General features: G+C 37.0%; 1 long non-coding RNA gene across 1 annotated transcript in view; it reads right to left on the bottom strand.

Annotated features, from left to right (window-relative positions):
• Positions 1–802: 802 nt before the first annotated feature.
• The window catches only part of LOC102146878 (uncharacterized), a 68,723-nt gene continuing 42,628 nt past the window's right edge, over positions 803–26,897 (bottom strand). The window contains exons 3-4 of the long non-coding RNA XR_274973.5: positions 7,521–7,605; positions 803–4,327 (exon numbers count right to left, since the gene is read on the bottom strand). This is a non-coding gene — a long non-coding RNA (uncharacterized lncRNA). The remainder of the gene's footprint in view (positions 4,328–7,520; positions 7,606–26,897) is intronic.

Here is a 26,897-nt window from a genome sequence, read left to right as displayed (position 1 = left end):
GTACTTAAAAAATAATAGGCTGTTCTGAAATTTCACTGAGATTCTGGAACATCCTGCATGCCATACTATTCACACTGCTTAATTTTGGTCTTGAGCCTGCCATGAGTCTCAGTGAGCCTGACTTGATCAGTGGATACTTCCATCCTGTATCCCTGTAGTCTGAAGACCCCATTTGCCTTTTAACAGCTACCTTCTTGGTGGGGCAAGAGCATGTACTGACTTGGTGCCAAGCTAGTCAAGAAACAGCAGGCTCATTTTTACTAAGCCAGTTTGTCCACATAAAAACATGCAGTTTTCTGAGTAATAATACTAGAATGTTACAACAAAGTGAACTGGGTCCTGATGGCATTTCTTCTCAACCACTGGTGGATCTTAGTATAACCTTTCACTACTGGCAACTTTAGGGGCTGCAGCATAGTTTTTACTTCATGACAGTTGCTAAATTCCGAAGATCAGAGATGTATTAATTTTCCTTGCTTTTGGAGCCACATAGATGACTCTGGAATTACAGCTCTCCCTCCCCTGCCGCCCCATGAAAATTGGACCAAACCTTCCAACAGCACCCAGTAATTGATAGCTTCTAGAGGAGACAGTATCACCCAAATCTTGTTCACTCTAGGCAGTAGGCTCGATGATTGCTTTGGATATGGCAAGCTAACATCTTCACCTTTTTGTGAATCTACTGTCTCTGCTCTGGAAGCACACAACTACCCTCTGGCAGCACACCATCATCTTCAGGGACACAAAATCCAACCCCAGACCCCTCAGAGCCACAGAGAAAACCACAAGGGTCCAGAACATCTTGTGGAAGATGGTAGGAGACTTTAAAAGAACTTTTTATTGAAAAGACTTAGTTATGAGTTGGTACAATAGTCTCTTTCATGGATACTGAGTATGGAGTTATGTATGACTGTTATTCCCTATTCCCTAATTTAATTAAATAAATGTTAAGCAATTTTAAAAATGTCTAACATATTGTCTTCAATACTGTAGTAGAAAATAAACATGAATAAGTAATGACTCTTCCCTGAAGAAACTTATTAGAGATGATTAGATAAGCATCCAAATATATATAATACAAAGTAGAGTCCAGTGCATACCATGAAATAGGTATAGATGTAATGGATGGAGATAATTGCATTTTATTGGAAGGATCTGGAAATCTTCACAGAGGAGGCCATGAAGAATGGACAGGATTTTAGCAAGTTGAAAGTTTAGGACACTATCAAAGAAGCAAATGGCATGGACAAAGGCATGAAGGTAGACACATACAAAGTATTGTCTTAGGAGTCACTAGCTACCATGAAAACTATATTAATTTTTTCAACTTCCAACAGCTGTCAAAATATTATTGAGGTTGCTTTGATTCCTCATTTGCATTTTAATTCAACCACCTCTGACCTTTCTGTCAGAGAAACATTTTATTTCTCCATTTAGTTCCAGCAAGGAAGGTAAAACTTGAAGACATTGCAATTTGGGAGTATAATGTAAATGTGAATTTTTTATTTGTACTTACTTTCTGTGAAAGAGTTTGGAATATACTAAGACATCTTTATTTCCCATAGTGACTTAAAAGATCTCTGTTTTAATGATATAAAGATCATAATAACTGCAATCTCTTTGATTATCTTTGCCCACTATATAACATGTAATGGTCCTTAATTGCACTCCTGGTCAAGCAAAAAAGTATTATACAAAGGTAGTGATAGAGATAGAGTGAACTGGTAAGTGTAGGAACTTTGTGAATAGCTCCACAGTGTGGAAGAATCCTTAATGAATCTTTGTTCACTGCTTTATCTGCCTTATTTTGAAAATGCCGTCTATGACTTACTTTTTTCTTTGACTGTGGGATAAAGGGATTACTCTTCTTCAAAATTACCAAGTAATTAATACCATGGAATTGTTTGCACATAACTCTGAATAACAATCCTGAATATATCATCTGAATTATTGTATAGATGGGTTTCAGAAAAGAAATTTAGTTAATGGAAAATTTGTATAAAAAATTAGGTCAATGTGCAGGCACATGGGAGCTGAGACAATGCTAGTTTTGAGACTGCCACATATGCTAATGCACTGTTCAGTTCTAGGGAATGGCATTCGTGTCATAGTCTAATGGAGGAAATAAAATTTCTGTTGCTGGGTAGTGCACAACTTCCATGGCCATACAAGGCAGTCCTGTCCGTTCTTTGGGTTGTCTTTTGTTTTGCTTATTGTGGCTGAAGAGTCTCTTTGCCAAGTTTCCCTGTGTTTGTCTTCTGTCTTTCCTCTGGCTCTTACTTTTCCTGGAGCATGGCAGTGGGGTTCCTTGGCAGCTCTGTTATCTTGGGCTGTCTTCAACTGTGTCCTTGACTCCCTAGATTACACTGAACACTGGCATTCATATACCCACAGTCTTTGTTAAGAATTAGTAGGGAAAGTTTCCCTGTGTTGCCATTTTTTTATTCTTCTGGATGTCAAGGTCTTCCCCTGTCTATGTGTTTTTATTCAGGGAGAATCATATTTTGTCTTTTTGTCCTTGTATTAGGGTGACTATATAATATATTGTCCAATCAGAGACACTTTGAGATATATGGTCATCCTAATATAAAGGCACAAAAAGCAAACGTGATTGTCTTAAAAAGGAGCTTTTGCTAATAACACTGGAATATCAAGTATAAACTGAGACTTTTCTGGGGACTTTGGGGCATCTAATCTCTGACCCTTTTTCTTACAACTGATATGCAGTAGATTTATACCATAAAGGGCAGATACTAGAGTTTTGGAATATTTTCATTCAGTAAGTAAATAGTCATTGTTCTGTTTTCCCCAAGTGTGCCCTCACCACTGTGGCTCTTCCTCTACAGATCTCCTTACTGTCTAGCATCTAATCTGGCAACCTATAGCATGGTTGGAGGATTCTAGGCCTCTGCACAGGGACTGAGGTTGGCATCTGATAAGGACCTGTGCTATACCAGTTACTAACTAATTTTGATATTACCCTAGCCATTTTCTATCTATCTACAAAGCCCCACTTTTCTCTGTAACTTTGTCATTCTATTAAGGTCTAGTCCCAGGACTGTGAAGACACTCAAGCTTTAGTTTGCCGTTTCATTCCTACATACATGTGTGCCATATCCAATTTTCTAGGTGTTGTTTGTATACATGTAATAAATACCAGGCTATTTTTTGATGCAAGGAGAAGGTATTTGATTTTGTTATCAACATCACAGAACTGCAGTATGATTAAATTTACTTTAAGCTAGCAGCCTTGAAAAAAGAGCTCTGTCTCTTGTCACAATCACAGCATTGTAGAAGATTGTTTCTGTCTGTGATTCTACTCCCCTGACTGGAATGTGGAGAAGATGACTAGTTATATAAATAAGATTAGAAAAACTAGAGGAGTGTTTCAAAGAGGCACTAAAACAGATAATGTTTAGATAACTAAAAAGAAGAAAGAAAACTATTGTGTCTTTTGCTTAAAAATCATATACCAAAATATTTTCAGTTATTGGGTCAAATTAAGATCTTCCCAGAAGCAAGAGAGGAAAAGAAAAAAAAATGAGATGAAACAAAAAACTCCCGTTTTTAGGAGCATTAATTTAAAAAAAGTATGAAATACTCCCCTCCCATAGGGCAAGTGTGAATTGAAGGATGAGCTCTATATCAAAAGTTGATATTTTCATGGCTTTATATAAATGTGAGATCTGAAATTTTTAAAATGCTAAGAGGCAGTTGACAAAAACTTCTTTGGAAAGTTGGTATCTTTTTTGTAATGCACAGAAGTAACTAAGGGAAAGACAGAAAGTCTAGGGATGTGGTGAAACTGTGGAAAGAGCATTATAATCTAGAGTCAGGAGGGCCTGGGTTCAAATCCCAATTCTATCTTTTGGTAACTAATGTCTGTGTAGAATGACTTCCTCATCTTAGAACAATGTAAATATTCCTTTCCCTATGAAGTTGTCGTCAACATTTAGCAATTTAATATAGGCAAAATACCTACTAGCAACCCTACTCCATAGTAAACACTTAATAAATCTGTACTTTAGAATCTAGAATATTCTGATGCAAGCTGCAGAAACTAAGAAGTAAGCTAAGGCAAAGAGAAAGGAAGGGTCAGTGTGACCTGAAAACTGGATGGGTCTGTATATGTTGAGGTCTGTGGAGTGTGTGGAGAGCTGAAAGAAGAGTACACAATATAGGAAGCAAAAAGAATAAAGCTGGGGCCTGCGAAGAGATATCAGCAGCTGATTTCATTGACCAGGTTGAGATCAAAGAGCAACCTGGCTTCTACATGATGGCCTTGCTCCTCTGAGACTCAAAGTGAGACTTGTGGCAATGTCTGGACCTAGAGTGAAAAGAAAGACATACTGTTAGAATTATTGTGCCCCGTGGGTCAGTTTATAGCCTTGTTGGGTTTATAGCCTTGAAGTTCATAGACTCTGGGGGGAGCTCTAAGTGTGCTTTAGGAGGCTTTGTGAACCTCCTGAAGTTGAGTGCAAAATTTGGTATATATTTGTATTTTCTGGGAGCAGATTCCATTGATTTTTTCAGATTCAACAAGAGTGTCTGATTCTTCTGGTTCTGGTAGTTAACTTTCCAGTACTCATTTCATGGCTTGCCCATCGTATGTCAGCAATATAGTTTTGAGAATTGATATCAGTTTTGGGGGAGCATACTTGATCTAAGGGTAACTCCATGCTCTTTTGCAAAAATTGCTTCAAATTCAGAAAGAATAGAAGAATAAACCTGACGTACCCATCACCCAGCTTTTCCCCCTCACCCTTGAGAGAGAAAAGCTGCCCTTCCTCCAAATGCGTGTGTCTGAGGAAGCATGTAGCCCAGCCTGGAAACCAACCTACAATATGAGGTGAGGAATCTGACACTATAGATGGAAAAGCAAAGAGAGGAAGATAACTAGAATCTTCATGACATTGTTGAGCCACTGGTTCAACAATGTTCTGAAGCCTGAACTATGTCTGGGCGTCCTCTCCTGCGAGCTAATAAATGTTCTTATTTAAATAAGCTTGAATAAGGTTTTATGTCACTTGCAGCCAAACATATCCAAATAGCTCCAAAAGTTTGGAAGCCAGTGGTTTACACTGCATTAAAAAAGAGACATCTTAGCGAATACTTAATGACCTAATTAGGGTTTAAAAAGTATTTCAGCATAACTAGATAATATGATGTATTTGTGTACTTTACCTCATCTATAGTGCTTAAGTAACTAGCTTTTCTCTTTGAGGTAGTTGTAGGAGTGCCCCAAACCCTTCCATAGTGGTAAGAGAATAAAAGAGCACTACAATATAAAAAGAAGGAGGGGTGGGAAAGCTAGAGTGTGTATGTGTGAGGTGTTTAGTTACGCAGTGTATACATTTTATGGAATCACAATAGTTCAGAAAAGCTGAAGCATACAAAAAATGTAATTGAGAAGGTCTGTAATGCAGCTGTCTCAAGACATCACTAGGGAGGGAGATGTCTGCTTTTAGGTCTTGATCTATGGTGCCACTGGCTAGCCTTTTGATCTAGAAGTGATCGTTCTGTTTTGGTGTTTGCATGGGTGACTATAGTGCTCCAGCTGCATTGGCAATGGTACGGTGTGTGGACAACAACCCAACTCATGCTCCACCCCTGCCTCTACAACCTGCAAAGACACAAATAAATCCAAGTCCAAACTTTAGTGGTGCACTATGTACCCTGGCTCTTACTGACATGCATTCTTTGTCCAGACTGCACAGCCCTAAATAGGCATATCATCTTGCTTTCTCTCCAGAGGACTCTCCTGAAACCCCACTCAGAACCCACAGGTACTTTCAAATGCTCTCTATACCACTTTAGGTTATGAACAACTTGGGAGGATGAGGAGGATAATCTGTAGCCCTCTCATGGCGAGATCTGCTGTGCTGCTATCTCTATAGACCCCGCTATGACTATGTGAAGGTGCTTCTTCCAACATTTCAGACAGAAAGATAGGAAAATGTCTACTCTTGGAACTCAAAGAGAAACCTGAGAGGAATTCTGTGAGTCTGTCCTTGCTACTATACTGTTTGCCTTTTTATCAATCACTTGGGTTACTGCATAGAGAGCATAGTATTCTAGTCTGCAGAAGACACAATGCTGGGGGAAATAGCGGAACACAAAATAATAGCCGGAAACACTTATCTAGTGCTCACTATATCCACTCTTCTATGTGATTTACATAAATTAGTTCATTTGATTCTTATTTCACAGATGAGGAGTGGTGCATCGAGACATCAAGTCACTTGCCCAAGGCCACATAGCAAGGAAATGATAGAGTTAAGTTTTGAGCCTGAGTAGACTGGATCTAAAGTACTTGCTCTTAATCATTATGTATTGAAGGCCTTTAGCATGATATAATAGAATGGATTCTTTAGTTTGCTAAAACAAGGGATAGAAAATGACAGCGGGAAGGCTGTGACTATATAATGGTCTATATAAAAAAGAACAAGGCATTTTAGTTGGTAGTAATCTGGATTTGAACAGCAGATAAGTAAGCTGCTTCTAAAAAGGAAGCAGTCTTCTGACAAAAAAAAAACCTATGGTTCAGGAGACAGAAAATGAATATTTTTTCATATTCTAATTACTTTGACCCATAGGACTATGCTGGAATACTTTAAGTCTGGTGTCAGAGTTCATGACGAATTTTGTCAGGCTCAAGATGTCTAGGACATTTGCCAACATTTTCTTCAGTCCAGTGACCACTTCTCATGAGGGGAGACAAAAGCTTGGCAAAGAGGGCTTGTAATGCCAGCTTTCAGATATTCCAAGAATCATCACAAGGAAGAGGCATAGATTGTGAGATTACAGAGTTAATATCTTAAGACCAGAGAGAATCATCTAAATATTCAAAGTCTTCAAAATGTTCAAAGACAATAGTCAGGGCTACGTCATTAAGTAGTGAGCTCTCAGGCAATAGAAGTTTCAAGTATTTGAATCACTATTTGTTGAACACTCTTTTTGTTGGAAAATTATATCAATTAGAATACCATTCCAACAAGACCGTTTTAAGAATCTGGCTTTACAAAGACAGGTTAGCCACCCCCCTCCCCGCCCCGCAAAATGTCTCTCACACAGTTGTTAACTAGAAAATACCAAATTAGCATAGGCTTTTCAAAACTCTTATTAGTACAAACTGATGGGCAATATTGCAAACAAAATATGAAAGAATAATATTTATGATGAAACATATAAACTGCTTAATATGTATTTTGAAAAAATGTTGGAAACTCAATTTCGAATGAATGTTTTCCTGCCACTTTAGTGTTTTTGAGTGCTGTCTTTGGGAAAATATTGTAATAAATAAAAGTGGGAAAGTTAAGTGGCTGAGCACCCTGTCAAGATGCCCTGTACAGCAAGTGCACCTGTGATAAGTGCAGAAGGGAGAAAAGGTTAATGTAATCAGAGAAATGCATTCTGGGTCACCCTAAAGAACATGTCTTGTGAGTCATCTGTGTTCACATTTCTTTGAACTTTGTATATCCTAACGGAGATGAAGCAATTACATAGACATAATGTCTTACCCTTTTGGTACAATGCATTCCGCATTCCTCAATCCATTCATCATCATCAGTGGTATTTGTGTTCAATGCTGTCATGCAGAGCTAGCTGCCAACAATTATTAAAAAGAAAGTCATAAGGTCATACATTTAGGAGACAAAGCAAAACCAATTATTACAATGTGTACTATGCAGACATTAATCCATTAAGGGGAAAAATCACTAAGCTCCTCAAAGATACTTTTGCATGAAGGATTATCTTATCTTCAGAGACCTAAAGTAAATGAAGTGATTATCTGTCACTCATAGTTTATCCTCCCTGAAATGAAATCCACAATGGCCGTGGCATTGCTGCATAGCAACTTCCCTCTCTCTTTTTTCTCACCATTTTACCTGTATTCTCATTGGTTAATTTCTCTGGATGTTCCTTATTACCTGCTTTTATTCTTCAAAAGCAAACAATAAAAATATTCTCAGAGGCCAGGTGTGATTCATGCCTGTAATCCTAGCACTTTGGGAGGCCACGGTGAGAGGATGATTTGAGCCCAGGAGTTTGAGACCGGCCTGGGAAACATGGCCAAACCCTGTCTCTGCAAACAATACAAAAATTAGCTGGGCGTGGTGGCATGTGCCTGTGGTCCCAGCTACTCAGGAAGCTGAGGTGGGAGGATAACCCAGGTCTGGCAGGTGGAGGCTGCAGTGAGCTGAGATTGCACCACTGCACTCCAGTCTGGGTGACAGAGCAAGATCCTGTCTCAAAAAACAAAACAAACAAAAAAGAAGCTTTAAGATTTCATTACTAGAAATATTTGATGTAGCAAGTGTCCTGTCTGCCACAGTGTTAGTACTATTCTTCCCAGCTTCTTAGACAAAGAAAGGGGCTGTTTTAAATATGTATTTATTTTATCTTCTCTCTCTTCTCTTTTACATCTCCTCTCTCCCCCTTCCTCCTCCTCTTCTCCTCATGCCTCTCTCCTCTTCCTCCTTCTTTTCTCTTCTCCTTTTCTTCTTCTTCTCTTCCTACTTGCCCCTCCTCTTCTTTCTCCTTTTCCCTCCTCCTTCTCTTTCTCATCCACCTTCTCCTTCCTCTCCCAACTCCATGATTACCTTCAAAATGAAATTTTTGATCCGAATCAGTTTTGCGATGCCACTAATAAAATAGCACGTACACTAGTGCTTGCTATTTGCAGAGCAGTGTTCTAAGCGCATTACATATATTGACTCATTTAATCTTCTCAACAACCTAGGAGATACACAGTACTGATAAATCCTTTCATAGAAGAAAAACTGAAATATCAAGTAGTTACATAATTTGCCATTGGTCACATGGCTAATGAGGTCTGATATGATTTGGCTCCGTGTCCCTACCCAAATCTCACCTTGAATTGTAATAATCTCCATGTTTTAAGGGTGGGATCAGTTGGAGACAATTGAATCATGGGGGCAGTTTTCCCCAGGCTGTTCTCATGATACTGAGTGAGTTCTCATGAGATCTGATGGATTTAAAAGGGGCTTTCCCCTCCATTACACTCTCATTCTCTCTGCTGCTGCCTTGTGAAGAGGTGCCTTCTGCCATAATTGTAAGTTTCCTGAGTCCTCCCCAGCCATGCGCCACTGAGAGTTAATTCAACTTCTTTCCTTTATAAATTACCCAGTCTCAGGTATTTCTTCATAGCAGCATGAGAACGGACTAATACAAGGTCTGAACATAGCACTGTGATTGAAAGTCCATGCCTGAACCATTAATATGCACCACTCCTCTAACTCTAGGGTCTTCCAGAGCAGCAATTTCCTTAGAGACTAAGGAAGAAAGAAATTAACATATACTGGTTCCCTAATTTGCCCCAGGCCTTCCCAGGTGTTATATTGCTAGATCTCTGCAACAATACTACAAGTTAGGCACTATTATCTCTGCTTTACAAACACAGTTAAAAACATTGTCCAATGTTTTTAACTGTGAGCCACAAAAACAGATTTTCATGTAGCTGATTCTGTAAGTTACCCTCTTTAGAACATACTAGAGTATGGCCTGTAACTAGAGATGCAACAAGTAGCCTTTGCCTGAGGCCTCATCTTTGGCATTGTCTTCATGCTCATTCTGATATTTGTGTCTAAATAACTTCTTGGACACTCTAGAAAACTTGAACTAGCTAGTCGAGGCTGCATCTGTCTCCTTTAACCTGGTCTTAAGAATTTATTGACTGGCCAAGGTGGTTCATGCCGGTAATGCCAGCACTTTGGGAGGCCAAGGTGGGCGGATCATCTAATGTCAGGAGTTTGAGACCAGCCTGGCCAACATGGGGAAACCCCATCTCTATTAAAAATACAAAAATTAGCTGGGAATGGTGGTGCACATCTATAATCTCAGTTACTCTGGAGGCTGAGGCAGAACTGCTTGAACCCAGGAGGCAGAGGTCACAGTGAGCAGAGATCGCACAAATGTGGGCAACATGGCAAGACTCCATCTCAAAAAAAAAAAAAAAAAAAAAAAAAGAGAGAGAGAGAGAGAGAAAAGATTTATTTATTTATTTATTTATTTATTTATTTATTTATTTATGTGAGTCAGGATCTCATTCTATCATCTAGGCTGAAGTGGACTGGTATGATCATGGCTCACTGCAGCCTCGACCTCCTAAGATCAAGCTACCCTCCTACCTCAGCCTCCCATGTAGCTGGGGCTACAGGTGTGTACCACCATACCTGGATAATTTTTATATTTTTCGTAGATTTGGGCATCTCCCTATGTTGGCCGGGCTGGTCTTGAACTCCTGAGCTCTAGCAATTCTCACACTTTGGCCTCCCAAAGTGCTGAGATTATAGGTGTGAGCTACTGTGCTAAGCCAATAATTCAATTTTTTTTTTTAAATCTAGAAGTCTTAGAAGAGTCACAAGGCCTCATCTAGCCCTGACTCTGATATACACCACAAATTTTTGTCTTTCTTTGTTACCCTAATTCCTAAAATGAGATATTGAGAAGCAATAATTAAAGGAGAACCATATGTATCAAATTCTAAGAATTATTAGATTGAACCACAGAAGACTAATGCTTTTGTATATTAAATAAGTAAAACAGTATAATTTCATATGGGTTAACATCATTTAAGTTTTATACTCTTCATTTTTATTTCCACAACTTATGTAAAAATAATTATAGAGAATAAACTTTTTAAGGTAAACATAATCTTAATATCAAGGAAAAATTACCAGGATGTTTTACATAATTTTATTTCTTATATAAGTCATAAGTGTGAATCAAACAGCCCTGGCAGCTAGTGTCTGCCATGCTGCTACATCGTAAAGGAAACTTAAAAAATACAATGAGTTCCATGAAAATAAAATTATAATATATCTAAATCTATGGAATGCGTGAAATCAGTGCTGAGAGGGAAATTTATAGTACTAAATGCTTACTTTAGAAAATAAAAAGTCTCAAATTAATAACTGAACTTTCTATCTAAAGAAACTGGAAAAACAATAGCGAGATACTCCCCAGACAAGCAGAAGATGGAAGTAATAAAACAGAATCAACAATCTTGTAAACAGAAAAACAGGCCGGGCACGGTGGCTCAAGCCTGTAATCCCAGCACTTTGGGAAGCCAAGACGGGCGGATCACGAGGTCAGGAGATGGAGACTATCCTGGCTAACATGGTGAAACCCCGTCTCTACTAAAAAATACAAAAAACTAGCCGGGTGAGGTGGTGGGCGCCTGTAGTCCCAGCTACTCGGGAGGCTGAGGCAGGAGAATGGCGTGAACCCGAGAGGAGGAGCTTGCAGTGAGCTGAGATCCGGCCACTGCACTCCAGCATGGGTGACAGAGCAAGACTCTGTCTCAAAAAAAAAAAAAAAAAAGAAAAAGAAAACAGAAAAACAATAGAGAAAATCAGTGAAGCAAAGAACTGGTTATTTGTAAAGGTCAACAAAATTAATATACCTCTAAACGACTAAAAACATTTAAAAAAAAATTTAAATTACTCACATTAGGAATGAAACAGGGCATGTGATTATAGACCTTTCAGACATCATAAGAGTAGTAAGTAAATATTACAAACAATTCTACACGTAAACTTGACAGTTTGTTGAAATGAATAAATGCCTCAAAAAGCACAAACTACCACAACTCACTCAATATGAAATATATAATCTGAATAGCTTCATAACTATTAAAGAATTTGTACTTATAATTTAACCTTCTCCTTCCCCCCCAAAAAAAACCTCCAGGCACAGACAGCTGCACTGGTGAATTCTTCCAGGCTTTTAAAGGATAACTAATACTAATTCTATAAAACCTCTTCCAGAAAATAGAAGAGAGAACACTTTCCAATTCATTTTATGTGATCAGCACTAATTTGATGCCAAAATCTGGTAAAGACATTACAAGAAAGAAAGTAAACTATTGAGCAATATTCCACATGAACATATACACAATGCTCAATAAAATATTAGTAAATTGAATTCAGCCATATGTAAAATAGTGAGGTTAATTTCATGAGTGAGGTTAATTACTGAGTGAGGTTAATTACATGAGTGCCAAGTTGATTTAATGTTTGAAAATAAATCAATTTAATTCATTATGTTAGAGATTAAAAAGGAAAACCACATGATCATAACAATTGACACAGCAAAAGCATTTGAAAAATTTAATATTCACATTCATGAGTTTTATACTTTAAAAAATTAATTTTCAATATTTATGAGTTTTATAAAAACTCAGCAAACTCAGACTATAAGGGAATATACTTAACCTGATAAAAGGCGACTATAAAAATGGCAAACTTAATTTAATATTTAATTGTGAAAGATGAAATGCTTTCCAGAAAAAAAAAGTAAGAACATGTTTACAGTCCCACCAACAGTATAGAAGTGTTCCTGTTTCTCCACATCCTCTCCAGGACCTGTTGTTTCCTGACTTTTTAATGATTGTCATTCTAACTGGTGTGAGATGGTATCTCATTGTGGTTTTGATTTGCATTTCTCTGATGGCCAGTGATGATAAGCATTTTTTTATGTATCTGTTGGCTGCATAAATGTCTTCTTTTGAGAAGCTTCTGTTCATATCCTTTGCCCACTTTTTGATGGGGTTGTTTGTTTTTTTCTTGTAAATTTGTTTAAGTTATTTGTAGATTCTGGATATTAACCCTTTGTCAGATGAGTAGATTGCAAAAATTTTCTCCCGTTCTGTAGGTTGCCTGTTCACTCTGATGGTAGTTTCTTTTGCTGTGCAGAAGCTCTTTGGTTTAATTAGAGCCTATTTGTCAGCTTTGGCTTTTGTTGCCATTGCTTTTGGTGTTTTAGTCATGAAGTCCTTGCCCATGCCTATGTCCTAAATGGTATTGCCTAGGTTTTCTTCTAGGGTTTTTATGGTTTTAGGTCTAACATTTAAGTCTTTAATCCATCTTGAATTAATTTTTGTATAAGGTGTAAGGAAGGGATCCAGTTTCAACTTTCTACGTATTGCTAGCCAGTTTTCCCAGCATCATTTATTAAATAGGGAATCCTTTCCCCATTTCTTGTTTTTCTCAGGTTTGTCAAAGATCAGATGGTTGTAGATGTGTGGTATTAGATGTGTGGTATTATTTCTGAGGGCTCTGTTCTGTTCCATTGGTCTGTATATCTGTTTTGGTACCAGTACCATGCTGTTTTGGTTACTGTAGCCTTGTAGTATAGTTTGAAGTCAGGTAGCGTGATGCATCCAGCTTTGTTCTTTTGACTTACGATTGTCTTGGCAACGCAGGATCTTTTTTGGTTCCATATGAACTTTAAAGTAGTTTTTTCCAATTCTGTGAAGAAAGTCATTGGTAGCTTGATGGGGATGGCATTGAATCTATAAACTACCTTGGGCAGTATGGCCATTTTCACGATATTGATTCTTCCTATCCATGAGCATGGAATGTTCTTCCATTTGTTTGTGTCCTCTTTTATTTCGTTGAGCAGTAATTTGTAGTTCTCCTTGAAAAAGTCCTTCACATCCCTTGTAAGTTGGATTCCTAGGTATTTTATTCTCTTTGAAGCAATTGTGAATGGGAGTTTACTCATGATTTGGCTCTCTGTTTGTCTGTTATTAGTGTGTAAGAATGCTCCTCCTTGTACCTCTGGTAGAATTCAGCTGTGAATTCGTCTGGTCCTGGACTTTTTTTGGTTGGTAGGCTATTCGTTTTTGCCTCAATTTCAGAGCCTGTCATTGGTCTATTCGGGGATTCAACTTCTTCCTGGTTTAGTCTTGGGAGGGTGTATGTGTCCAGGGATTTATCCATTTCTTCTAGATTTTCAAGTTTATTTGCATAGAGGTGTTTATAGTATTCTCTGATGGTAGTTTGTATTTCTGTGGGATTGGTGGTGATATCCCCTTTATCATTTTTTTTATCATGTCTCTTTGATTCTTCTCTCTTTTCTTCTTTATTAGTCTTGCTAGTGGTCTATCAATTTTGTTGATCTTTTCAAAAAACCAGCTCCTGGATTCACTGATTTTTTGAAGGGTTTTTTGTGTCTCTATCTCCATCAGTTCTGCTGTGATCTTAGTTATTTCTTGCCTTCTGCTAGCTTTAGAATGTGTTTGCTCTTGCTTCTCTAGTTCTTTTAATTGTGATGTTAGGGTGCCAATTTTAGATCTTTCCTACTTTCTCTTGTGGGCATTTAGTGCTATAAATTTCCCTCTACACATTGCTTTGAATGTGTCCCAGAGATTCTGGTATGTTGTGTCTTTGTTCTCATTAGTTTCAAAGAACATCTTTATTTCTGCCTTCATTTCATTATGTACCCAGTAGTCATTCAGGAGCAGGTTGTTCGGTTTCCACGTAGTTGAGTGGTTTTGAGTGAGTTTCTTAGTCCTGAGTTCTAGTTTGATTGCACTGTGGTCTGAGAGACAGTTTGTTATAATTTCTGTTCTTTTATATTTGCTGAGGAGTGCTTTACTTCCAACTATGTGGTCAATTTTAGAATAAGTGCGATGTGGTGCTGGGAAGAATGTATATTCTGTTGATTTGGGGTGGAGAGTTCTGTAGATGTCTATTAAGTCCACTTGGTGCAGAGCTGAGTTCAATTCCTGGATATCCTTGTTAACTTTCTGTCTCGTTGATCTGTCTAATGTTGACAGTGGGGTGTTAAAGTCTCTCATTATTATTGCGTGGGAGTCTAAGTCTCTTTGTAGGTCTCTAAGGACTTGCTTTATGAATCTGGGTGCTCCTGTATTGGGTGCATATATATTTAGGATAGTTAGCTCTTCTTGTTGAATTGATCACTTTACCATTATGTAATGGCCTTCTTTGTCTCTTTTGATCTTTATTGGTTTAAAGTCTGTTTTATCAGAGACTAAGATTGCAAACCCTGCCTTTTTTTGTTTTCCATTTGCTTGGTAGATCTTCCTCTGTCCCTTAATTTGAGCCTATATGTGTCTCCGCACATGAGATGGTTCTCCTGAATACAGCACACTGATGGGTCTTGACTCTTTATCCAATTTGCCAGTCTGTCTTTTAATTGGAGCATTTAACCCATTTACATTTAAGGTTAATATTGTTATGTGTGAATTTGATACTGTCATTGTTATGTTAGCTGGTTATTTTGCTCATTAGTTGATGCAGTTTCCTCCTAGAATCAGTGGTCTTTACAATTCAGCATGTTTTTGCAGTGGCTGGTACCAGTTGTTCCTTTTCATGTTTAGTGCTTCCTTCAGGAGCTCTTGTAGGGCAGGCCTGGTGGTGATGAAATCTCTCAGCATTTGCTTGTCTGTAAAGGATTTTATTTCTCCTTCACTTATGAAGCTTAGTTTGGTGGGATATGAAATTCTTGGTTGAAAATTCTTTTCTTTAAGAATGTTGAATATTGGCCCCCAATCTCTTCTGGCTTGTAGAGTTTTTGCTAAGGGATCTTCTCTCTTTTTGTCTTCATTAATCAAACTAACCGTCTATCAATCGTGTTTAATGTTTAGAAGAACCAACTTTTGGTTGTATTGATCTTTTATATAAATTTTTGCATTTCAGTTTTATTGAGTTCAGCTCTGACTTTTGTTATTTCATATATTCTGCTCACTTTGGGGTTGGTTTGCTCTTGTTTTCTTTTCCTGAGATCTTTGTAACTTCTTAATGTAGATGTTTAGAGCTATGAACTTTCTTCTTAACACTGTGTTATTTGTGTCAGCTGTGTCTCAAATAGTCTGATATATTGTGTCTATTTTCATTAGTTTCCAGAAATGTTTTGATTTCTTCCTTAATTTTGTTTGTTACCCAAAAGTCATTTAGAAGCAGGTTGCTTAACTTCCAAATAATTGTATAGTTTTAATAGATTTTCTTAGTATTGATCTCTGTTTTTTTTTCAGCTGTGATCCAGGACTGTAGTTGGTATGATTTCAGTGCTTTTTAAAAATTTGTTGACACTTGCTTTATGGCTGACCATATGGTCAATCTTAAAGTAATGTGCCATGTGCAGATGAGAATAATGTATATTCTGTTTTTTTTGGATGGAGTATTCTGTAAATTTCCAGGTCCAACTGGTCAATGTTGAGTTTAAGTTCCAAATATCTTTGTTAGTTTTCTGCCTCAATGATCTGACACTGTCAGTGGGGTGTTGAAATTCCCCACTATTATTGTGTGTTTGTCTAAATCCTTTTGTATATCTTTAAGAACTTGTTTTATAAATCTGATTGCTCTAATATTGGGTGTTTATATATTTAGGCTAGTAAAATCTTCTTGTTGTATTGAACCCTTTATATTTTTGCAATATTCTTCTTTGTCCTTTTTGATCATTATTGGTTTAAAACCTGTTTTATCTGATATAAGAATAGCAATGCTTGGCCTGCTCTATTTTGTTTTCAGTTTGCCTGATAGATCTTTCTCCATCCCTTTTCTTTGAGCCTATGGGTATTATTACTTGTGAGATGAGCCTCTTGAATACAGCAGACAGTTGGGTCTTACTTCTTTACTCAACTTGCCACTCTATGCCTTTTAAATTAGATATTTAGCCACTTTACAGTCAAGGTCAATATTGATACGTGAGGATTTGATTCTGTCATCATGCTGTTAGCTGGTTGTTATGTAGACTTGATTGCCGAATTCCTTTGTAGTGTCAATGGGCTATGTACTTAAGGGTGTTTTGTGGTGGCAGGTGTTGTTCTTTAATTTCTGTTTCGCACTCCCTTTAGGACTTCTTATCAGGCAGGTCTAGTGGTAATGAATTCCCTTAACATTTGCTTGTCTGAAAAGGATTTCATTTCTCCTTTACTTATGAAGCTTAGTTTGGCCAGGTATGAAATTCTTGGTTGGAATTTCTAAGGTCCACTGTTAACCTGATGGGGTTCCCTTTGTAAGTGACCTGCCCCTTCTTCATAGTTGCCTTCAAGATTTTTTTCTTTCATGGTGACCTTGGAGAATCTGATGACTATGTGTCTTGGAGATGGCTGTCTTGTATAGTATCTCACAGGGGTTCTGAATTTCTTAAATTTTCATGCCAATGTCTTCAGTAAAATATGAAAAATTTTTCATTAAAAAATTTTTTTCATTAAAAAATTTTCATATCCTCAAGTATGTTTTCCATATTGCCTGCTCTTTCTCCTCTTTCAGGAATGCCAATGAGTCATAGATTTGATTTTTTTATATAACCCCATGTTCCTCAGATATTTTGTTCTCTTTTTTTTATTCTTTTTTTTTTTTCTCTATTTTCATCTGCCTGTGTTGTTTCAAAGAAGCAGTCTTCACATGCTGAAATTCTTTCTTCAGCTTGGTCTGTTGTTAATGCTTCTAATTGTATTTTGAAATTCTTGTAGCAAATTTTTCACTTTCAGAAGTTCAGTTTGGTTTTTTTCTTAAAATGGTTATATTACCTTTCAAATCGTGGAGAATTTTACTGTTTTCCTTGAACTTGTTACTTGTTCAACTTTCTCCTGTATTTTGATGAGCTTCCTTGCTATCCAGATTCTGAATTCTATGTCTGACATTTCACCCACTTCAATCAGGTTAAGAACCACCACTGGGGAGGTTAAAAATCACCACTGTGGAGCAGAAGCTAGTGTGATTGTTTGGCAGTAAGAAAACACTCTGGCTTTTTGACTTACCACAGTTCCTGTGCTGGTTCTTTCTCATCTTTGAGGGCTAATGTTCCTTTATCCTTTGAAGTTGCTGTCCTTTGAATGGGCCTTTTTATTTTTGTGTTCTTTATTGCCCTTGAGAGTTTGACTGTGTGGTGCAAGTTGGGTATAGTTGAATGGCCTCATTTTTGTATGCTTTCTGAGGGTCAGGACTCAGTTCCACATTCCTGGTTTGTGTGCCCTAACCTTGAGTGGCTGGAACCAGGCCCATGGCTTTGTCCTCTGATCCCTTGAGGTCAAGCCCTGGCTGAGCTGGAGGGGCCAGGCTGCTCCCAAACCACTGGCAACAGTGCTCCATCAGGTGCAGTGTGGGATGGGGGGCACACGTGCGAAGTGCTCCCGCAGGGGTGGCGGGAGAGCTGAAGGCAGAAGGTGCTCCAACAGAGTGGCAGGGGCCTCTAGAGAAAGCAGTATGGCAGTGGCTGCTGGCAAAAGCATTCGAGTAGGGTACCTGAGGTAGGCTCATTCGAGAGGTAGGCTCTGTGTGCTGTCACAGCCAAGCAGAGACTATAGGAGATGCTGGCAGACAGAAGCAAGCAGATCAGACTAGCTGTGGTTCTATGAGAAAGATAGCCCTGCTCTCTCCAGGTCTGGCTGACTGTTCAGGTCAGAGCTACCTAGAGGAATATGGAGAACCTTGGATGATGTGCTCTATGGCTTTGTTCCACTGCAGCCATTCCTGGACCTGGTGTGGCGTTCCTAGCTTCCACCCCCTTTAACTCTGGCAACTGGGTTATCTATCAGCGTTCAGTGCATTCTCTCAGAAGATCTGTTCAGATTATGCTAATCTACTCAATATTCTGGTCTGTCTCAGTGGGAGTTTTCTTGGCTGTGTCTAGTGGGACATCTTGTCCCCTGATCTTAAATTCCTAATATGTAGGCACCATTTCCCAGACTCTGGGGTATCTGGACATCCTCCCTGTGGATCTCCCACTTACCTTTATGATACAGGGCTGGCAAAGCATCTTGGGGTTTCTCAGATCATAGGAAACTAGCAGTGAACACAGGACCATGTGCTGGGTGGCTGAAATCATGCTTTTGGTGTCATATCTAAGAATTCTTAGGCTAAGTCAAAGCCATAAAGATGTTTTTCCTGTTTTATTCTAGAAGTTTTATAGTTTTTGTTTTATATTCATATATATATGATCTATTTTGAGTTAATTGTTTTTATAAGGTATGAGATTTAGGCCAAGGTTCAATTCTTTGCCTATAGTTGTCCAATTGTTTTAACACTAATTGTTAAAAGGGTTTTGCTTGCTCCATTGAGGCTGCCTTTACAACTTTGTAAAAAGTCAAGCCATATTTGTGTGAGTAAATTCCTGGACTCTCTATTCTTTTCCATTGATCTATGTGTTTATTTATTTGTTAATCTAACAGTCTCCTGATTACCGTAACTTTATAGTGAGATTAAAATTGGGTAGTGTGAGTCTTCTACTTTATTCTTCTTTGTCACTGTTTGAAGCATTCCAGTTCTTTTGCCTTTCCATGTAAGTTTTAAAATCAGCTTGTCTAAATCTACAAATATCCTGCCAGAATTTTAATTGGAATTATGTTACATCTATAGGTCAATTTGAGGAGAAAAGATATCTTAGGTATATTGAGTCTTCTAATCTATAAACATGGTGTGTCTCTTCATTTATTTAGATTTTTTAAAAAGTTATTTCATCAACATTTATACTTTTCAGCATACAGATCCTATACATCTTATTAGATTTATACCTAAGTAGTTTATTTTCATAGAGCTGTTAATATGGTATTGCTTTCTAATGTTGGTTTCTGATCATTCACTGCTAGTATTTAGAAATACAATTGGTATTCATATGTTGCTTTTCTGACTTGTAACCTTGCTAAACTCACCCATTCACCCTAGGAGCAGGTTTTCACATATAGTTTCCTTTAGATTTTCTACATAGATAACCACGTCATCTATACATAGAATGAGTTTTATTGCTTCATTTCCAATCTTCATGCTTTATTTTTTTTTCCAACTTCGAAGTTCAGAGATACACGTGCAGGATGTTCAGGTTTGTTACACAGGTAAACATGTGCCATGGTGATTTGCTGCACAGGTCATCCCACAACCTAGATATTAAGCCCAACATCCTTTAGGTATTCTTCCTGATGCTCTCCCTCCTCCCATCCCCACCCTCCAACAAGCCCCAGTGTGTGTTGTTCCTCCCCTCATGTGTTCCTGTGTACATACATGTGCATGTATCTTTATGATACAGTGCTTTCTAATCCTTTAGGTATGTAGCCAGTAATGGGATCGCTGGATAAAATGATATTTCTGCCTTTAGGTCTTCGAGGAATAGTCATACTGTCTTCCACAAGGGCTGAACTAATTTACACTCCCACCAACAGTGTAAAGCATTCCTTTTGCTCTCTGCAACCTTGCTGGTATCTGTTGTTTTTGACTTTTTTGTAATAGCCATTCTGACTGGTGTGAAAAAGTATCTCACTGTGGTTTTGATTTGCATTTCTCTAATGATCAATGATGTTGAGATTTTTATATACGTTTGTTGGGTGCATGAATGTCTTCTTCTGAGAAATGTCTCTTCATGTCTTTTGCCCATTTTTTAATGAAGTTTTTTTTTAATTGTAAATTTGTTTAAGTTCCTTGTAGACTCTGGATATTAGACTTTTGTCAAATGGGTAGATTGCAAAAACGTTCTCCCATTCTGTAGGTTGTCTGTCCACTTCGATAATAGTTTCTTTTGCTTTGCAGAAGCTGTTTAGTTTAATTAGATCACATTTGTCAATTTTTGCTTTTGTTGCAATTGCTTTTGGCATCTTCATCATGAAATCTTTGCCCATGCCTGTGTCCTGAATGGTATTGCCTAGATTTTCTTATAGTTTTCATAGGTTTGGGTTTTACAGTTAGGTCTTTAAACCATGTTGAGTTAACTTTTGGATATGGTAAAGAAGGAGTCCTTTTTCAATTTTCTGCATATGGCTAGCCAGCACTCACCAGCACCATTTATTAAATATGAAGTCCTTTCCCTATTACTTGTTTTGGTCACGTTTGTTGAAGATCAGATAGTTGGAAGTGTGTGGTCTAATTTCGGAGTTATCTATTCTGTTCCATTTGTCTATGTGTCTGTTCTTGTACTAGTACCATGCTGTTTTGGTTACTCTAGCCTTGTAGTATAGTTCAAAGTTGGGTAGCGTGATGCTGACCTTTTTGCTTAGGATTGTCTTGGCTATTTGGTCTTCTTTTGCGTTCCATATATATTTTAAAATAGCTTTTTTTTCTAATTCTGTGAGGAATGTCAATGGTAGTTTAATGGAAATAGTTGTGAATCTATAAATTGCTTTGGTCAGTATGGTCATTTTCATGATATTGATCCTTCCTTTCCATGGGCACAAAATGTTTCTCCATTTGTTTGTATCATCTCTGATTCCTTTGAGCAGTGGTTTGTAGTTCTCCTTGAAGAGCTCCTTCACTTCCCTTGTTAGCTGTGTTAGGTATCTTATATTTTTTGTAGCAATTGTGAATGGGAGTTCATTCATAATTTAGCTCTCTGCTTACTTGCTGTTGGTGTATAGGAATGCTAGTGATTTTTGCACAATGATTTTTGTATCCTGAGATTTTGCTGAAGCTGCTTATCAGCTCAAGAAGCTTTTGGACTGAGATACTAAGGTTTTCTAGATATAGAATCATGTCATCTGCAAACAAAGATAATTTTAATTCCTCTTTTCCTATTTGAGTGTTCCTCATTTCTTTCTCTTCTTTGATTGCCCTGGCCAGAAATTCCAATACTATGTTGAGTCAGAGTAGTAAGAGAGGGCATTGTTGTCTTTTGCCAGTCTTCAAGGAAATGCTTCCAGCTTTTGCACATTCAGTGTGATATTGGCCTTCGGTTTGTCATTTTTTTAAATCTCTGCTGGTTTAAAGTCTGTTTGTCAGAAGGCAGTATTGCAACCCCTGCTTTTCTCTGTTTTCCATTTACTTGGTAAATTTTTCTCCATCCCTTTATATTGAGCATATGTGTGCTTTGCATGTGAGATGGATCTCTTGAAGACAGAATACCAATGGGTCTTGGCTCATTATCCAGCTTGCTATTTTGTGTCTTTTAATTGGGACATTTAGCCCATTTACATTTACATTTACATTTAGTATTATTATGAATGAATTTGATCCTGTCATCATGATGCTAGCTGGTTGTTTTAAAGATTTGTTTATGTGGTTATTTTAAAGACTTGTTTATGTGGTTATTTTAAAGACTTGTTTATGTGGTTGCTTCATAGTATCACTGGCTCATATATTTCAGTGTGTTTTTGTAGTGGCTGGTAATGGTTTTTCCTTTCCATATTTAGCATCATGATGCTAGCTGGTTGTTTTAAAGACTTGTTTATGTGGTTATTTTAAAGACTTGTTTATGTGGTTGCTTCATAGTGTTACTGGCTCATGTATTTCAGTGTGTTTTTGTAGTGGCTGGTAATGGTTTTTCCTTTCCATATTTAGTGCTTCCTGAAGGCTACCTGTAGTGTACTATGCTCACTACTTGGGTGACAAGATCATTTATACACCAAGTTTCAGTAACATGCAATGTACCCATGCAACAAACCTGCACATATACCCCTGGAACAAGAAGAACAAGAACAAGAACAAGAACAAGAACAGGAAGGAGAAAGAGAAGGGAAAGAGAAAAAGAGGAGCATTAATTCCAAAAGGAAATATTGATAAATTGGATTCCAAACAATTAAAAACTTCTGCTTTGTGAAAGACATTGTTAAGAAAATGAAAAGACAAGATATAATCTGGAAGAAAATATTTGCAAATTACATATCTAACATCCAGAATATAGAAAGAATCATCCAAACTCAACAATAAGAAAACAACCCAATTTAAAAATGAACAAAATATGTCAACAGATATTTTAACAAAGATGTATAGGTGACAAATAACCACAAGAAAAATGTCAGTATCACTAGCCATTAGGATAATCCAAATTAAATCCACAGTGCAATCCAGCTACACATGTATTAGAAAGACTACTATTTTTAAAAAACAATGGGCAATTTCAAGTGCTGACAAGGATGCAGAACAATTACAACTTTCATACATATTGATGAGAATGTAAATGGCACATCCACTTTGAAAGACAGTTTTGCAGTTTTTTTTAAAAGTTAAATATATGTTTACTATATGACCTAGAATTTTACTCCTAGGGATGAGAGAAATGAAAACTTACGTTTATGCAAACACATATAAAAGTAAGAGCTTACATTTACACAAAAAACCTGTACCTTAATGTTTATAGCAGTTGTGTTCAGTTGTGTTCACAATCACTCCAAATTGGGAAATAACCCAGATGCCTTTAAACAGGTGAATAGATTAACTGAGCTACATTAATACAATGGAATGCTACTCAGCATAAAAAGGAATGAACTACTGCTATAACAACATGAAGAATCTCAAAGCCATGCTGAATGAAAATGCCAGTCATAAAATATAACACATTTATGAGTTTACTCATATCACATTCTAGAAAAAGCAAACTATATGGATATAAACACAACAGTGATTGCCAGAGTCTAGGGAATGGCATATAGTTTGACTATGAAAGAGAAAGTACCGAAGTTTTTGGTGTAATGGAACTGTTCTGTGTCCTGACTGTGGCCCTAATGGTGGTCACAAATCTATACATGTGTTAAAACCTATACAGCTCCATCTAAAAATATCAATTTTTCTGTATATAAATTTTAAAATAATTTTTAAATCTTAAAAAATCATTGCAAGTATAACATTATCACATAAATATATGGAAGATCTAGTATAAGTTTCTGTAGAAATGTAGATGAAGTTCAGGTTCATTCTTGTAATTTAGAGGTTCTTTACTACAGCCAGTTCTCATATCCATAAATCATTCAAATATAATTTAGAGGTCCTAGAACTAATGCAAATTACCTTGAATTTGGGAAATTCATTAATTATCTTCAGATTCAGCATCTTCATTTTTAAAATAGGTCATTGTCCTGGTTTACTATTAAAATTACTTTCAGCTCTAATACTACATGACTTCTATGCTCATATGATCTTCAGGCTCAAGCTGTAACTTTCTCTGAGAAAGAGTTTCATAGGATCTCATAAGTAGAAGGTGATTTTACCCAATTCCCTGCAAAACACATAAATCCTTATACACATTCCTGATAAGATGCTATCCAGATAAAATTGGACAGATGTATTTGAGTGATCATGGTCACATCTAAACAAATGGCTACTCTTGGGTTAATCATTACAGATAACATATATTTAATAGAAATAAAATAATTAATATTTAACTTTTGTCATTTTATAGCAATGTACATTCCCACCAATAGTAGTAAGAGCAAAACCTATGGTCTTAAAATCACTGTGGTATGCATCCATGGTCATAGCAGCGTTATTCACAATAGCCAAAGAGTGGAAGCAACCCAAGTAAGTGTCCATTGACAGATAAATAGATAAACAAAATGTGTTATATACATAAAAGGGAATATTACTCAGCCTTAAAAAGGAAGAAAATTATAATACATGCTACAACATGGATAAACCCGGAGACATTATGCTAAGTGAAATATCCAGAAAAAAGAAAAAATATTGTGTGATTTTACTCATATGAGCTATCTATAGTAGTCAAATTCATAGAGACAGAACATAGACTAGCAGTTGCCAGGAACAAGAGGGAGGGGAAATAGAGAGTTTTTGTTTAATGAGTATAGAGTTTTAGTTTTACAAAATGAGAAAAGTTCTGGAGATTGGTTGCACAACAATGTGAATGTACTTAACACTACTCTACACTTATAAAATTTATTATCTTAACCATTTTCATGTATTTTACCACAGCTAAAAAACCACTATGGTAAATATCATAGTAATATGTATCTGTGATGGTTAATTTTATGTGTCAACTTGACTGGGTCAAAGAGTGCTCAGATATTTGATTAAATCTTATTCTGAGTCTGTCTGTCTGTAAGGCTGTCTGTGGATGAGATTAACATTTGACTCCATGGACTGAATAAAGGAGATGGTCCTCCCCGATGTGGGTGGGCCTTATCCAGTCCATTGAAGGCCTGAAAGAACAAAAGGCAGAGAAAAAATAATTAATTCTCTCTTCCTCCCTGTCTTTGTGCTGGGACATCATAGGTCTTCTCCTGCCTGTACACTTGGACTTGACTGGAATTTACATCATGGACTCCCTGGGTTCTAAGGTCTTTGGATTGAAGATCTTGAGACTTCTCAGCTTCCATAACTGCATGAGCCAATTATTTATAATAATTATTAAATAATTAATAAGTATCTTCTATTGGTTCTGTTTCTCTGGAGAGCCTTGACTAATAGTATATCTATTTGTTTTCTTTTTTTAAAGGATAACTTCCTTAAAGTGTTGGGGTCATGTTTTGAAGTGTTTGATGCATGTTGTCAAGTGTCTGTAGAAACACTATAGCAATTTACACTCCTACAGCAATGTTTAAAAAGAAAGTGCCTATTTTCCCACACTGTGGCCAGGACTGGGTATTATCATTTGTGATAGAATTTCAGTAGTCGTTTTTCCCCCTCTTCTTTCTTTAGCTGGACACAAGGTTGCTTGCAATAAAGATTTCTTCTTTGCCTCTCCTGTAGCTAGATGTGGCAATACAACCAAGCTTTAGCAATGAGATCTACAAAGAAGCAATCTGTGCAGTTTCTGGAATGTTTTCTCTAAGTGAACGACATGTCCTCTTTCTTCCATATTTGTCCCTGCTACTCAAAATGTAAATGTGTCTGATGATCCAACAGGCATTTTGGACCATGGTTTCCACTAAGAGAGAAAAGGCCTAAGTCCATGACACCCAAACCTGTACTATGAAGTTTGAACTCTCTGCCTCTAGAATATTGACAGAGAAATACATTTCTAACTTGTTTAATCTACTTGCAGCTAAATTTATTCTTACTTTCACATCATTCTTTTTAGTCTTTATGCCATAGGTGAAAAATAAAATTTTATTTTTGTTACACATAGCTCTCTTGTCATCTGTTTGGAAGTTATAATTTTTGGAGAGTTACTCCAGTTTTTAGCTAAGCAAAGAAGAAAACACATGAAGAGATTTTCCTTCTTTTTATATCTGGGGTGACATATTGCTAGGGTTCTTCTAAATATGAAAGACTAAATTTGTTAATATCACATTTCTCTTTAATTCAGAGATTGAAAGATAGGGTTGCTCAGATCAGCAGATATTTATTGACATATTCTATTCAACTCAATTGATACTTGAATGTCGATTTTAATAGAAATGAATTTCAGAGTTATAGGATTTTAATAATGATACAAAAATCAAGGTGTGTCAGATCTTGCTGATTCCTTCAATAAAATGGAAGCAACTGAAATTAGAAACTGGATCTAATATTTCCAGTGAATTTAAGCCTTTTACTTTTTCGGGTGGGGGTAAGGAAGATGCATAGTGAAACTATGAAATCTCAGTATTGTGGCTTTCAAAGTTTAGTGTGCATCATAAACACATGAAGAGCATTTGTTAAAAACAAAGATTGCTGGGTCCCATGTGTCCAGATTTGTTTGGTCACGTTCTCTTTGGACAGACAGAATGGCAGAATAAAAAGTTCTGGTGTATAGCCGGCTTGTTATTTCAGGTATAGCACTGCCATTTTGTGATAACTCTGCCAAGTGAAAGTTCTAGGCAAAATACTTGAAAGGAAACAGAAATGGCAAGAAAGAGAGTGCATTGCCCTTCTTTAAAGTTACCACTTAGTCTTCTTTTAGGCCCTTGGACTAATTTTCACCAAACAGACTAGTTTCTTTAAATTTAAACTTTTGCTTATTCCCATGGTAGAAGCATCACATAAGACCCAGTCTCTACTTTGGTGTATCCAGACACCTCTCTCCTTTCAGTTTTAGAGGGCGAAGCCACATGCCCTCATCTAAATCCCTGAGAGTTCATAATGCAACTGACTTTATATCACAGTGTTCTTGGAGAAAACCTCTGTTACAGATATTCTTCTTGGCTACATTTCAGCAACATGAGAATTGCTTTAACTACTATTCCTGATTCCACCAACCTCCTCACCTGTCTTTGTAATACAAGAACTTTGAATTTTAATATATGTGATTAAAAATAAATTTTCAGCTACAGGATCAGTTTATACATGAGGTTTCATAACTGTTCAGTTCCCTTTCAAGCAGGTATGGCATATTGTTAATATTTAACTTGGTGTTTATCCATTCTGGTGCTTTGTCCTTAATTATCAAGTTGTCATTTCTATGAAGTACAGCTTTTTCCAGACAAAACACATCTGAGTGGAATGTTTTCATCTTCCCATCTCTAACTCTGCAGCCAGGATAATAGCAAA

This window comes from Macaca fascicularis, chromosome 2 (genome assembly GCF_037993035.2).
Source record: "Macaca fascicularis isolate 582-1 chromosome 2, T2T-MFA8v1.1".
Classification (NCBI taxonomy): domain Eukaryota; kingdom Metazoa; phylum Chordata; class Mammalia; order Primates; family Cercopithecidae; genus Macaca; species Macaca fascicularis.
The sequence above is the reverse complement of the archived record's forward strand: the minus strand, read 5'-3'. Positions and strand labels throughout refer to the sequence as shown.